This window comes from Cydia strobilella, chromosome 14, assembly GCF_947568885.1.
Source record: "Cydia strobilella chromosome 14, ilCydStro3.1, whole genome shotgun sequence".
NCBI classification, from domain to species: Eukaryota; Metazoa; Arthropoda; class Insecta; order Lepidoptera; family Tortricidae; genus Cydia; species Cydia strobilella.
In genome coordinates this window covers 14,889,777-14,905,956 of record NC_086054.1, presented here as the reverse complement: position 1 = coordinate 14,905,956, position 16,180 = coordinate 14,889,777, and the positions used below count along the sequence as shown (strand labels likewise).

General features: G+C 36.7%; 1 protein-coding gene across 1 annotated transcript in view; it reads right to left on the bottom strand.

Annotated features, from left to right (window-relative positions):
* The window catches only part of LOC134747262 (transcription factor egl-13), a 279,811-nt gene that overhangs the window by 187,409 nt on the left and 76,222 nt on the right, over window positions 1-16,180 (bottom strand). The gene's annotated exons all lie outside the window — the stretch shown is intronic.

The window sequence follows — 16,180 nt, the reverse complement described above, 5'->3', positions numbered from 1 at the left end:
GAGGTAAGGTTTACTGAACAATTGTAGTACAGAGATCGTATGGAATCAAAATTGATAATACCCGAGAAATTGGGCTGTTCAACGTACTATACAAATATCTTAACCTAGGTTTTACTCACGTACATATCCGAAAACATTACTTCTCCAGTCTGCTAAGCAGAAAATGCGAGTGAAAGTCATTGAATCTCTTTGTTCGTCGCACGCGCATCGACTCATAACGTTATGAATTATTGTGATCTATTCTGAGACGCTCTGAAAATGGCACTGCGCCGAGTGGATCTATAGATCTGTAGATCAGTATTGGCATTGTTGGTTATAGGGTATTGTGAAATTGACTTTAAATAGGATTGAGTTTGTTGTGAGTCAATTTGATAGCTAATCAGCGAAATTTGGTTTGGTAAAAGTCATCAAAATTTGGCTTCTTACATTGATAGGCAACAGAACAGTTTTCAATCAAATTCAGTTTCAGTCATTGATTCGTGTAAAAAATAGTAGTCTTCGGACTATTATTTTTAAAGGCATTCAAAGGCATCTGCTTATTTACCTATTGTTTGAAATAATCTAGTGAAAAATTAGGTTATTTCAGCAAAAACACATTGGGATCAAATCGGTAGCTCTTAAAATCCTCTATTATTCACCTTTCTTTGATCCGTACTGAAAATTACAACGTCTGTAATTTATTGAATTAACAAAAAATCCATTTCCCTTTCCCTTTCAAGTTTCCTTATTCTATACAACCAGATTTGCCAAGATTGCATATACGACCTATTCGAGAAATTTCGATTCGTTATAGTATTTACCGACGTGATTCGGGTTGCCTAATGGTTATGGCATCTGCTGCGAATGCGGTAGACGCTGGTACGATCCCAGCCCTGGGCACTGGAGACCTCGGTCACATTTCTTTCGTATATTATGACATCTATTTCATTTTCCCCATTTTTCTAACGACGAATGCGGTAGACGCTGGTACGATCCCAGCCCTGCGGTGTCAGCACGGTTGCATTTTTATCACCTGTCACTATGCCTGTCACTTTCGCACTTACATACTTATTAGAACGTGACACGCATGGTGACAGGCGATAAAAATGCTACCGTGCTAAGCCCGCTGGGCACTGAAGACTTTATAGTCGCATTTCTTTCGTATATTATGACATCTATTTCATTTTCCCCATTTTTCTAACGACTAAAAATGACGAGAATACAATTATACCAAATATAATTATATCAAAGCCAAATCTCTCCAACCAAACTCCACAGGAAATATCCATTAACAAACGTATGACAAAACAATATTTTTCCGCGCTAATGGCGGATTTGCGCAAGATGGGCGCTTCCTGCGCGCGCGTATCCATAATGACACTTTTAGCCGCTACGGAAATATCTAATACTTCATTTGTACCTTTTATAGGCTATACTTATCCGATTGTGGATCATGAATGAAGCTCATAGGACGACTATAATATCGTAAAATTATTGCTGTATTGTTCGTATTCTGATTTTAATAACAGGTTATAAATTAGATTTGGTTTAGTTATAAATCTGATCTGTCAGTGTGAAACGTGACGTTTCTGGTTGAAGAAATGTCACTGTTGACAATGAGAGATCAGATCCGTAACTAATCCATAACTAATTCACTACCTGCTATTGAAATCAGAATATGCCGCGATTTCGTCAGATTGATGATAATGACTGATAAAAACTATACTATGTCCTTCCCCTGGTCTCAAACTACCAAATTACATCTAAATCTAAATATGTTCAGTGGTTTGAGCGTGAAGTGGTAAGGTTGACGAAATATAAAGTGAGCCGATCTCTCGAATAAGTTTGAACAAGATCGGCTCGGCGGTTTGAACATGTCGAGCGTTTTCGACTTAAAATACGTGAGTGACCCGTTATTAATATATTTAAGATCGGCTCACTTTATATTATGTCAACTTTAACAGGAAGACATAGAGATACAGTTACTTTCGCATTTATAATACTTGTACTATTCATAATAGATTGTGAATGAAAGCTCCTATAGCTTGATCTAATTAGTTTGTAACTATAGCTCCAGTTTATAAAACAAACGAAATAGAGCAAAAATAAGTTTTGTATGAAAAACTTAAATTCGCTGTATTTTTTTAACTGGTATCTGAAGCTACGTAAACTAATTACAGGACTAAATACACTTTATCCTTTTGTAAGTACAAGGTTTCAGAGCAATCTAGCTAGTCTTAATAACAAAACTTCCGTGAGACACAGACATATTAAATATATTAATAACGGGTCACTCACGTGTTTTAAGTCGAAAACGCTCGACATGTTATGTTGTTATGTGTGTATGTGTTATGGTACGGAGTGAAACATGTCGAGCGTTTTTGACTTAAAACACGTGAGTGACCCGTTATTAATATATTTAATACAATCTAGCTAGTCGTTTTAAAATGAGAGCGTTACTACGTTTGTATGGAGAACCGAGCTTGCTGGGGACTCTAAAGGTCAGTAACGATCTTTTATTTGTTTAGTTTTGGCTCACGTACTGACGGATATTAGTTCTATTAATTTGTGTACATATTTTTATTATAAAAAAATGTTTACTAGAAGAATCAAGTTTCTTTACCATTGCAGTCAGATGGCTACACCGCTACATTGGCTCCCAAAAGGTTTTCAGTCAGTATGTGGGTCTAAGTGCTGACCCACCCCCCTGCCCGCCTGCCCTGCCCCTGGCCTGTGATGTTGCTTACGTCCATGGGCGACGATGACTGCTTCCCATCAGGCGGCTCGTCTGCTCGTTTGCTGAATATCACATTAAGTACGTAATTTGGACGGTTAATATTTTCCAACTCTCAGTCGCAGCACTGTCAAATATATTTTATTATTCGACTCCCATGTCGGGCATCCATAAGACGCTGGTTCATATCCGGTTCGAAGGACCAACAATCGCATGTTTGAATTAAAATGCGATTAGATTTATACAAAAAATTAACTTTTATAAAGCTTAATTAAAAGCTACTACTTACAATCGGTTATGGCACAGAATGAAGAGAGCCGCGCTGACAGAGCGCCGTAGACAAACTTATCCTAAAATGTTGCAAGCAACAAATATTAGCACTAAAGTTAAACAAACAATATTTATAAGCTATGTTCAGACTTGTCCTGAACAGTGTAAGTTATCGTTAACCTTACAACGTTACATTTCTATTCAATTTAGACTTTAACCTAATAATAATAAGAGCTAGGAAATGCAAGGACTAGTGTCTAAGCAACAATGCTGTCTCGTAAACCACATTGTTACAGCTTGTACAATTTATGCTCTGTCCTACCTTGAACTAAGCTCTCTTTTAGCCTTGAATTAGGATTGAGTTACAGGAAATGCGGTGCTACAAGATCTTCTTAACGGGTCTCTGTTGTTTCCCGTAAAGTTTTAAGTCATAAATGTCATAATGTATTGTTTGTCCACATTTTCGTTAGTCATAATTTGATTTTTCTCAGAAACGCGACTTTTCAGAGTTGCCATAAAACAAACCTAACCTAACCTATCTATAGGATAACTTAACGAAAATCCTGAAAAGTTAACGGTTTCAGAATTAAATTATGACTTTCAATAATTATGTCAAACAAAAGGACCCCATTCTTAACCTTTTCGACGCCAATGACGGTTATATCCGCTCCGTAGGTACAACGCCAAAGACGGATTAATCCTTCACAGATCAAAGTTCAATTTCAGTTTTGACATTTCAATAATCATTTGCGTTTCTATGTGTGAACGGCACGTCTTTACACGCGTCATGCGTCATTGTGTTAGTAAGTTGAATGAAATAGTTATTTACGATACAAGTGCGGAAAAGAGGAAATTCGAAACGAGTGGCGATAAATTAAAACACGACCGCAGGGAGTGTTTTAAATCGAAACGAGTTGCGAATTACCTATTCGCACGTGTATCGTACAACGTTTTACAGTACATATGGCCCTTTAAACTTTCGACATACGCACGAAAAGTGCTATTTGACGCACTAGTGCGAGAAAGTAGCACCATATGTACTGTAAATAAAATAACAAGTCATGAAACCGGGGGATCTGAATAGCAACATTTGTAAGTAGGTAAATTTTTAGAGTAATAGGTCAAACGCTAAAATGTACAGCGAGCTGCAAAATTGCATATACACTATATTAATGAAAGACAAGAAATCAGTCTGGCTTGGTTTAATTTATGGGGAAATTCGTTTTCCCTAATTTTCACGCACTTGCAGAAAGCAAACCAAGCAATCCACTCTATCCGTCAACGATAGTCCCCATTTTTTTTTATTCTTAACCAGTAAGTCTGGTTTGTGTGTAAACAAAATCGAGTTAAACGAAATAATTTGTCTGAAATAATACTTAAACTTAAAATACAATCGAATGGATTGCTTTTTATTAGGCCTTTAGACGGTTAGAGGAAGCTGCTTAATATTTCACATCATATCTTCCACTGTGCCCCACATAACCTTTTATCCTTTTTGCGTCCAGATTTAGCGAACACAATTGCGGCCGTAAGTCACAGATGAAACGGCCGTCCTGGTTGCGCGCGCGCATTGTCAACGCGGACTTAATTACAATGGATTAGGAAGTGTGACACAGATACTGTATAATTGACACGACTCGGCTATCCTAAGAGACATGTGTCCTCGTGATATTCAGGATCGAACGTGCGAAGTGAGGGCGTAACTTTGATTGTATGGTAGCAACTTTTTGGCGGCGGGTTCTTGAGATTTAATATTCGGTACTATTACCTAGCTAACACCTGCGTGCTAATTTGTATTGCGACATGATTGGTTATCCTTCAAATAGACTACAAAAAAAAAAAAAGAAGACGTAATACTCAATAAATGAAGCAAACCTAATCAGAATGTTATAATTAGTTTATCGATCGATCCAATCGATTTGAGCAAAGAAATAAACAAATTGCAATTGCTATAGGTCTATTTTTTAATAAGTGTTGCAGTGTTTTTGGCATAGACAATTCGTTTTTATTTTATTTCAGCTTCGCTCCAAGTTAACTGTAGAAAACGTTTAAAGTATCACGTCTACGATTACGAGCCTTTAAAAATTATAGCTTTTCTGTTTTGCAGTATGATATAAATAAGTACCTGTTCTACATATAGGTACATAATAATATGAAAGTGTAAAATTATTTTCTTCGTACTGTATGTTATAACTTACAGGACGTGGAGACAGCAATAAAGAAAAACAATTTTGCTGTATTACCAGAAATGTAAAACATAGCACAAATTCCTTTTCTAGGAGGAATAGATACCTCCTAATAGTAAAAAACACATTTCCATGCGAAATAAATACGATAAAGAAGCCATTCAATAATTTGGTGGTAAAATGATTATTGTCTTACAATTACAAGGCCCATGACATGACAAACCCTATTCATCACAAACAGGTGTGTTGTAAACATATTATTATAATTTATAATATATTATTATAATTTACTGCCAATTAAGCTGGGATGGTTCTCTGGAACGACAGAAATTGTCGTCTAATGGGCAGTATTTCAGCTCCGTGATTTTTAAAATTAGTTTAATTGTGTAGTTATTATTTAGGTCATTGCTGTTTAAAGTTAAATTGTTAATAATGGAAAAGGTTGGCGATTATGACGATTGGCTGACAATTTAAGTATTTAAGATTACTATAACTATAATCTTCGTAGTCTTTTAACCTTTTGTTGTGTCGTAACTAGTCGTTCCCACAACGCCATCGCCATGGATAGGTGTTATGGCGGACGCTGTCAAACTAACCTTCACACTTTCAAGTAAGGTTTACATTGTTGTCAATTATATTAATTATTATATATATATAAATATATATTTTTTTTTATTATTTAAATTGGTTGCCCTGGAAACCAGCGCCATGGCTAAGGACGATAGTGATCGGCACATGCTGAGTGGCGTCCATTTTGGTGTCTTGTATTAGAAGAAGATATTTGTATTATAGGTTAAGCTTGTATTCAGCACCAAATAAACTATATATTTATATTTCATTAGCTCGATTGCGCCCGGGACCTTGGCATGTCATAAGGTGCATTGGGATAAGTTCTAAAGCAGGGTCATTTTGAAAATAGCACATAATATCTAATAGAATAGATGCACTTTCACTTTTCGCTGTGGGATCCTTGGGGGAGGCCTTTGTCCAGCAGTGGACGTCTTTCGGCTGAGATGATGATGATGATGATGACTTTCAACTGTAGCAACTGTAGTAAGCAAGATGCCTTGGTAAGCTCTGCAGTAGAAGAATAAGAAGAATAAGAATAAGTTTATTGATTACCGTGTCAAACATGATGTTAAAATGATACATATAGTACATAGTACCAACGGCTACCCTTTTCGGGTATACAATATTTTACATAATTACAATATTATATATGGCTGGTGCTCACATGCCGAGAGTCTTAGCTGTTTTATTCGATGTGTATTAGTCACTCCTATTTGCCGAGTGATGTTAAAAACGATCGTAGGTGTTACTAAATCTAGCTTTAAAGATATTTGCCATTGCCAAAATTACCCTGCTTTCGAAGTTATCCCAATGCACCTTAGTTGACAGATACAGAATATCTTTAGGCATTCATTACATACGATACTTGATGAAATTTTTTGGTGTCGTGACTGTCGTGAGTGATAAAGAAATTTTAATTAAATATCAATGTAATTTTAAAATTAAACAAAAAACAAATCAATTGTGACGTTTTCAACCAAATGGTACCACATTGTCGCTCGTCGATAAGGTTGATTTCGAATTGAAGCTATATGGAAATAGCGCCTTATTGACAACCGACAAACCCTTTTGGTTGAAAATGGCACAATTGTGTATTACAGGTAATGAATACAGGTGTTATAAACAATTTGTTCTCTGTAATATGTCTTGCGACGAACAATGATTTCGGTTACCTAGCGCATGCAATATTATTAGAAATGTCACTATATTTTATAATAATCAATAAGTTGTAATTATTCCTCTTAAGTATTTATTAAGAACACTTGGAGTATGAGTTGGTAAATGGCTTAGGATTGAAAAAAATAATTAAACTCATTCAGAAGGTACTAAAAAAAACCTTCAAGATTCATGAATACTTACACAGTTTATTTTCTTGTGTAGTTTTAGTACCTTAATTGCAAGCTCCTTGTCAAGCGGGATGTCCCTCTCGTCCCAAAATACCCCGCTCATTGTGCGCGCGCATGACATTTGCGATGGACTGAGACACTTTTGTTTCATTCATAACACGCGTTTTATCTTGACTACATAGAATACGGGATACTTGCACATGAATCATGATTTTTTAAATCATATTCACACTTTACAGTTCAGTTTCTTTGCAAATTCCTTCTGTCATTCCAAAATCCTAATGTCAAGCGGGATGTCCCACTCATCCCAAAATACCCCGCTCATTGTGCGCACGCATGACATTTGCGATGGGCCGAGACACTTTTATTTCATTCATAACAAGCGTTTTATCTTGACTAGGTAGATAGAACACGGGATACTTGCACATAAATCATGATTTTTAATCATAATCATACTTTACAGCTCAGTTTCTTTGCAAATTCCTTTTGTCATTCCAAAATCCTCATGTCGAGCGGGTTGTCCCACTCGTCCCGAAATACCCCGCTCACTTTTGTTTCATTCATAACACGCGTTTTGTCATGACTGCATAGAATATGGGAAGTTTGCACATGAATCATGATTTTTGATCATTAATCACACTTCATAGCTTAGTTTATTTGCAAATTCCTTCTGTCATTCCAAAATAAATGTGTCAACTGGGATGTAAAACATAGAATACGAAAGGTTTGCACATGAACCGTAGAGTAGGTAAGTACCTAAGTAAATGCCCCACCTGCAATAGAATTTTTAAAAGTAAGTTCGGCTTTGCCAGCCGTATCAGAGCTCACGCTCGTAATTTAGGTTGGGTCGCCGTTGCCGATTACGGCATGGATAGCTATATATATACATATCGTCGGCCTAAATCGCATACCTCGTAACTCCATTTTTTTTGAAAATCATGTTTTGACACTTTTAGATAGTACTATTCTGAACGCATCTAACGGCAAAACTCTTAAATACCAAAAATAAACCGTTTACGTTTAAAAAGCAAAATAGAAAACCTTGCAACTCCCGACCGCCATTTTTGTAAAAGAAATACCTCGTATCTCCCCCCGCCGCCACTCCCATCAGTACAGTTTGCGATGCGTTGTGACTGCTCGTCAGTTTTGCGTAAATATTTAGGAGGAAAACGGGTGCTGAATAACAGGTATGTGTATAAGGTTCTACGATTTTACTGATTATTTATTCTTGATAGATACTTATCATATTTAAACACATTAGACTATTGAAAATGTCCTTTGGTTGCGTGCCATGGACATACGAGGTTTGCTTCGCCTGGATCTTTACTCATGAAGATTAGTTACGTGGTTTTCTGCCGGTAACTAGATTCAAGAGCTTGCCTCTGGAGGCACCTTGTGGACACAAAAAAATCGCTTTTCAAGCCACGAAATCGGCTCATCGTGATGAGAACCGCTCGTCATAAACCAGAAGCTTTGCCGCATAAAATGTGTGTGGATCAATGTGGCTCTAGAATCCTCATTTCGGGATCTGACTGAGATGCGTGCGAAGCGTAGGCTATAGAAGGATTTGATTTCAGAGAGAATCCCCAACCGGGAGGATACAACAGCCCCATCAGTTGTGGTCAGCTTCGTCAGGTGGCTTCTTCCAAGGGACTGGACAAAAACTTTTGACCCCCGATTGCTTGCTCAATGAAGCGTGTATTGGAGCACCGGAAGTCACGTCGTACTAGTTTGCCGATCTTCTTGTTTAGAGCCCGTCGCTGTGAAGACTTCTTCCACCTTCCCTCCCTTCCTTCTTCTTCTGCAACTTGGCAGGTGGGTCTTTCCCATCGTTCCATTATGAGCCTGAGGGTTTCCTCTGAAAGCTTCGACCTCCCGGCTTTACGCTGTACTTCGCAAGATCTCATACCTTCTTTCCTGAGCATTCCAACCACATTTTTGAGGGTCTGGTTTATGTCAACGGCATTTGTGCTTTCCACGGCAGCGAATCGGTTCTCCAGGTTCGACTGAAATGCTTTAGATCCTACCATGGTTTGGAGCAGCCTAGGTCGGATGTCGGAGCCTGGACTTATCAAACGGACACGTTCGAGCTTATGGTTGTATTCAGAGAGCCTCTAACAAGTCGGTGATCACTACCGGTGTTGAACCTGTTGATCACTGAGACGTCTCTGAATATATAATAATATGCTTTTTGTGATCTCATTTTTTGTCATAGTCTCTAGGCTCCATCACGTCCACTTCCATGTTCCTTTGGGGCTATTTCTTGAATAAATAAATAAATATTATAGGACAATCTTACACAGATTGACAAAGTCCCACGGTAAGCCCAAGGAGGCTTGTGTTATGGGTACTCAGACAACGATATATATATTATATAAATACTTAAATACATAGAAAACACCCATGACTTAGGAACAAATTTAGTATCTATTCTGTGCTCATCACACAAATAAATGCCCTAGAATGGTTGAAGAACGAATTCATCAAGAAAAGCCCCTCTCTCGAGGAAGTTGACAAGCATTTGGCCCCTATGATTCTGGCTACCCAAACCATGGGATCCTACTACCGACTCGCTGCAATTCTGAACTCCCACTTTAACGTGGGAAGCCAGAGGAGGCTTTCTGTTTTTAAGTTTAATAAATATTTTTTAATTTGCAAGTTATTTTTTTTAATCCACAATTACCTTGTTGAGATCAAAAGATTATCCTCTATTTTTACGGATTTTAATAGCAAAACTCTTAACTCCCGATTAGCTTTCTAGAAATTTTGAAGAAAAACTAGTAACTCCAAATTTTCCAGGTTCAGGTGATTTAAAAAAAAATAGGTTTTAACAATCTGATGGCTAAATTTAATTTAACATTATCTAAAAAAAATACTAAGTAAGTCTTCATGCAAAATTTTTGGTAATGAAGTTTTTTGTGCCTCCTGTAAAATTTGGTCAAATTGAGTTACGAGGTTTGCGATTTAGGCCGACGATATATATAAATGCGATTAAGTTACTTCAATTCTGCCAAAACTCGCTTGAGTGTCACATGTTCATAAATTTTTTTTCTGGTGTAATATGAATACATTGAATACATAGTGCATATGAATCAGTCTTTTTCACTTTCCTAACGTTCAGTTCATCTAAACAGTAGTATTTGATTTAATTTCGCACAGTATACTTCCACTATTTAGTGACATGTTTGCTTTCTTGCCCATTACAAACCAGACAACAATTTAAAGGGTTATTAAACATGTTAATGGCCAGGCTAAGTGGTTTCTAAAAACGTATTTAAGTCATATAACTATTCTTAGTTTACAACTGTCTTAAACTATTTGCAATTTTATAATATGTAACGAGGGCCGTGTTGCATAATAAACTACAACTAATATTACAAGCGGAACTCCTTTTCTAATTCCACTTATTAGAAAAGGAGTTCCGCTTGTAATATTAGTTGTAGATTATTATGCAACACGGCCAAGGTAATTAAATTGCAATAACTCGATTTCCAATATTTCCGGGTTGATAAATCTAAAATTTCATACCTATCTAAAAATATCTTTAATATGTAGGTGTTTTTATAAAAAAAGGTACCCAAATGGTACATTTTTAGGGTTCCGTACCCAAAGGGTAAAAACGGGACCCTATTACTAATACTCCGCTGTCCGTCTGTACGTCTGAACCGTGATAGCTAGACAGTTGAAATTTTCACAGATGATGTATTTCTGTTGCAGCTATAACAACAAATACTAAAAACAGAATAATATAAATATTTAAATGGGGCTCCCATACAACAAACGTGATTTTTTGCTGTTTTTTCCGTAATGGTACGGAACCCTTCGTGCGCGAGTCCGACTCGCACTTGGCCGGTTTTTTTTTAAATACATAAAACTTAGCAAACTTACAAATCTCTGCCAAACTTTGTCTCTTTCTAAATAACAGAAATATCAAAATGACGGATAGGGACAAACGAATATCAACAGTTGTTACTCTTTAGTCTTTACGAATATGTACTCTGAAAACTCAAGGTATACCCAGGCCGTTATTAATAACAATACACGAACAGCTGCGTCCGTTAACTATAGTTTAACGTGTGGTTAGTTGTTAACTACAGGTTTACTAAATACGTGTCCTTACAACTAGATGTTGTGTTCCAAGTTATAGCTCGCGACTTAGCTTTGATGTCAAACACTGATTTAAACTTTCACGATTTTTACTCATTATTATTTACAACTTATTATCATTATTATTGACTTAATCGCGTAAAATAAGTTTTAACTTTACCTCCGACGTTTCGTTTCGTTTCGTCGTTGTAAATAATAATTAGCTTTGATGTGTAATATAACAATAATTTATCTAAGAAACCTGTATGAATTAGTTTTCAGGTGGTAGACAAAGCCGGTTACAGGTACCTACACATATGAAAGTTGCTATTTTTAGGGTTCCGTACCCAAAGGGTAAAAACGGGACCCTATTACCAAGACTCCGCTGTCCGTCCGTCCGTCTGTCTGTCCGTCTGTCTGTCAGCAGGCTATATCTTATATGAACCGTGATAGCTACAGTTGAAATTTTCACAGATGATGTATTTCTTTTGCCGCTATAACAACAAATACTAAAAAGTTAGTTTGTAAGCGATTTGGTTCAACTGTTATGCTTATAAATGTAATAAATAAACAAATAAACAATAAACAAAGTTGCGAGTCGCTGGGCGAGTCCGACTCGCACTTGGCTGGTTTTTTTTTTAAATATAACACTTTAAACTCGCGTTTTGTACATAATCGCTAATCGCTTTGTGCTATCGAAATTTGAAAAACCCGAAAATTTCAACAGGAAAGACGGGTACAAATTATCGTCAACTTGGGGACCAGTGATTCAGATGTTGAAACCCAGGGATCTATCTTCGGACCAGTGTGCGGATATAGTTAGTGTTGCGTGTCGTGCCGTGGAAATGAGGGCTATCGTTTTTTTGCTCAACAGTTGGCGCCTCTGTTGATGGTGGTCCAAAAGACTAAAGAACAGCTGTCAGTCATTGAAGTGACAAGTGACATTTGACATTTCGAACTATGGAAAAGACCACCATCTACACTAGCGCCCCTAGCGGCGAATTCATACGCGTTAGCCCTCATTAAACAGGAACGGGTAGATACATTTATTTGTCTACCTTGAACATTTATATAAACTAATGTCGGGTAGTTTAGTGTTGTTTACCAAAATCTCAATTGACATTTTGCTGGCACGTCAGTCTTCCGTGACCAACAGCTAGTGCTACCTGGCTGAAACGTCGGAAAAAAGGTAAAATAATGAAATTTAATCGCGTTTGACCCGTTAATGACATTAATTATTTTTCAAATAGTTGGAAATACATAAAATAAAGTTATGGAAAATTTTACAAGAAATAATGGAAATTCATTTTATACCTGCTCATTAATAGGTTACTAAGCATTAGACTGGCCTGGTTATTTTTATTGTCTGAATCGAAACTGTTAGGTGTTATTGTCAATTTTTCTTTTGTAGAAGAACTTGGAAATCGGTCTTCATTTATTTAGTCTGAAAAAGGTAAGTACTTATTTTTTGGAAATTATACTCATACATATTTCCGCAATTTTATTTAAGAATCCATTTTTTGCATGTAATCCTCTTTTACGTAGGAAAGCATACTAACAACTGCTTTGCCCTGATAATTTATCAACGCCACTGTTACCTGTTGAGCGCTCAACCCTACGGAAGACAAATGTTTGCGATCCACCCCTATTATTTGGGGTTGCATTGTTTTTAGGGTTGCTAGTTACTCTTAGTTTAAAATTTTTAGTTGACGCATCTAACTGAGAAATTAGTTACTAAATGTTAACTGTTTTAGCAATAGGTTCTTAAAAATCTAAATATGTTATCTTTAATCAATTTTTATACTTTATTTATATGAAAAATATGTATCACACATACTATACTTTCTCCTTTGATTTAATGATACTACCGATCCAGAATTATTTGATTTAGTGGTATAACTAAGGTGGAATATCACTAATATATAGCATTAAACAATTGGACTTCAGATCACACTGTACGCTGCGGCACGTGCTCCTTCACCTACTACGCCAGCTATCACATGTTGCTACAATATTTTATACTAGGTACTTTAAGTCTTATTTTGTCTAAGATAAGTAGAATGTGTCTAGTGTGTCTGTGTGTGTGTGTGTGTGATATTAGGATGTGTCTGTTTAAATAAAAAAACATCGCCAGTGACAACCCTAGTCAAACAACAGGGGTTGTTCACTTGTTGCGCACAATGTGTTGATATCAATTTGCAGCGGGGGCTGTTCAAACCTATTTGATGATAGTTGCTGCTAGCTTGTTCAATTACCTGCAACAAAGATTAGTTCATTAGTTAAATAAAGTAAAATTGATAGAAAAAGTATTTTCAAATTACCCGTACTTTATTAGATTTCCGTACCCAAAGGGTAAAAACGGGACCCTATTACTAAGACTCCTTTGTCCATGTGTCCGTATGTTTGTCTGTCTGTCCGTTTGTCTTTCACCAGGCTGTATCTCATGAACCGTGACAGGTAGCCAGTTGAAATTTTCACAGTTGATGTATTTCTGTTGCCGCTATAACAACAAATATTCAAAACAGAATAGTGATGTTTTTGCCTAATGTCCGACTCGCACTTGGCCGCTTTTTTTGTTGACTCAAATACTACTAAAGTCGTAACTTCAAGTCGCATTTTCAAATGCAACACCTACCTACTTTTTGTTCGCTCCAGCACATAAATACTTTGTCATTAATTCAATTATCTTACGTAAATCAACAAAGCAAGCGCAAGGAAGCAAGCGGGGTAGAGGAAAAGCCAGACGCAGCTTTTTAGAACAAGTTAAAGAAAAAGTAGTGGTCGTGTCGTAACAAAACGTCAAAGAGCTGGCGCAGGATAGGGAAAGCTGATGACGTAAATCAACATAGTCCCACATAACTCAATAGCCACTGTCATGGATACAGTCAGATGCAGAGAAAAGGTATCCCCCTGCATAGAAGTCTGTATGCGAAGGTTCTAACTGCTAAGCTTTATAGTATTGTTGACTGTACAAGACGACGAGAGTTGGATAAGTACGTACCGGTAAATACACAGAAAACTCATCTAAAGTCTGACCAGGAATATATTATGATCACACGCCATGTTGTGGAATTTCACTGGAACTAATAGTTTCATACTATACTGAACTGTCACCCTATACATGAAAATAACAGCGCCCTCTTGACAATGATCATATATTACTGGTCAGGCTTTAACATAAACTAAAATAGATAACACACTTAAGAAAAAGTGACCAAGTCCACCGCTGGCCGAGGCGGGAATCGAACCCGCGTCTAGCTTACGCAGCTAACGTCCTGACCACTAGACCACCCGGTCACCTAACATCACAAAAATATGTGTCATACGGACTTAGGACCACCAACTTCGCAGGCCACTACTAACTAGGCTAAAACTGCGATATTTGCGACTCTATCGAGGATGTACAGCACTTCCTAATGGAATGTGTTCGGACTCGAGACAGGAGGGCGCAACTATTTGAAGCTAGGGGTTATGCAGTAACTGAAATTGGGGTTTTTCACTCGATATTGGCGGAACCCCTGTCTAAAACTGCGAAATTCGTGTAGTTTTTTTGATACATCAAACATCAAACATTTATTCAGCAAATAGGCCACAGGGGCACTTTTACATGTCAATTTTTACAAACAATAAAATTAACCCAAAGTTACAAAAAACAATTACATAAATATAAATGACAAATTACACAAAAAAAAAACTAATAAAAAATATACAAACAGCAGAAGTACTAAAATTGTTTAGAGATGTAAAAGTCTCTAATTGTCAGAGATAAAATGTAGGTATATAATAATAAAAAAGATCATCATATTATCCAGAGATGTAAAGGGTCTCCAAGACTTGATGATATGATGATAGTGATAAAGGCTCCTTTTAAATATGTAGATTAAAAAAAAAACTAGGCTAAAACAACAATACATACCTAAACTGAAATAGTTGGTGCCAAAGTGACCAAAGTCGTAACTCTAGTCGCATTGTCGCATACAATACACCGTGGGAGTAACATCTCAATCGCTCGTCGCATGTACTCGTAAAGTAGTCGCGAATTGCATGTACGCTCGACGCTACGACAAAAGGTTTCAATAGTTGGTGTAGTTGGTGTGTTGCTGTTAAAATTAGTACCTTGAGTATTGTTTAGTGAAAAATGTTGAAGCTGGTTAAGATTTTGAGTGAATATTTAGAAATAAGCAAACAGATAAAGGAGGAAATTTAAATATATATGCCACTAAGACTGATACTATTGTATACTGACTTATAACGATGTGTTATGAATAATATATTTCATTTCATTTCCACATACCTAATGCGTATTATACAAACATATAACAAGGTAGATGAAATGCCACATGAAGAAGAATTTCTTTCGTCAAAAAACAGCGTCTTTCAAAACAACACTTAATCAGCGGTTGCAAACAACATTTAAGAAGGAAAAAAATATATATATATAGGTACCTACATACTTTTATACATATGTATAAATAGGTTAGTACATACTTACGGAAGATGGAGTAACTATACCTAACGATGAAACTTAGGATAACTTTCATTGATAAGATGATATTAATGTCATAAAGTGTCAATATCTTTAAATACAGGCCTGAAGTTTTTAATCAATTCAATTTATTAGGCTCACTTCTGCTAATCAAACCATTTGTTAGCTACGTACGTACTTTAAAAAAAGGATTAAAAAAAGGAAAGGAAGGAAAGGATTAGGAAAAAAGGATTAGTTAAGTAGGTACTACAGTTACAGGTATAGATAAAAGCGTGGCCATTGTGTGTGAGCCTCAGGCACAATGGTCACGCGCGCACACAAAAGAAATAATGGCTTTTGTTTACCAGAATGCCATTGTTAGTACAGGTAAGTGAACGAGCTCAGCAGAGAAAATTCTATCTATACAGCATAGGTATGCTAAACAACTGTAACTGCATCAGTTACCTGCACTGCTACTACTCTTCGAAGGGCGCAAAAATATGTGACACATTCTTATGGCTCTACAAATAAGATGGTGTCAGAT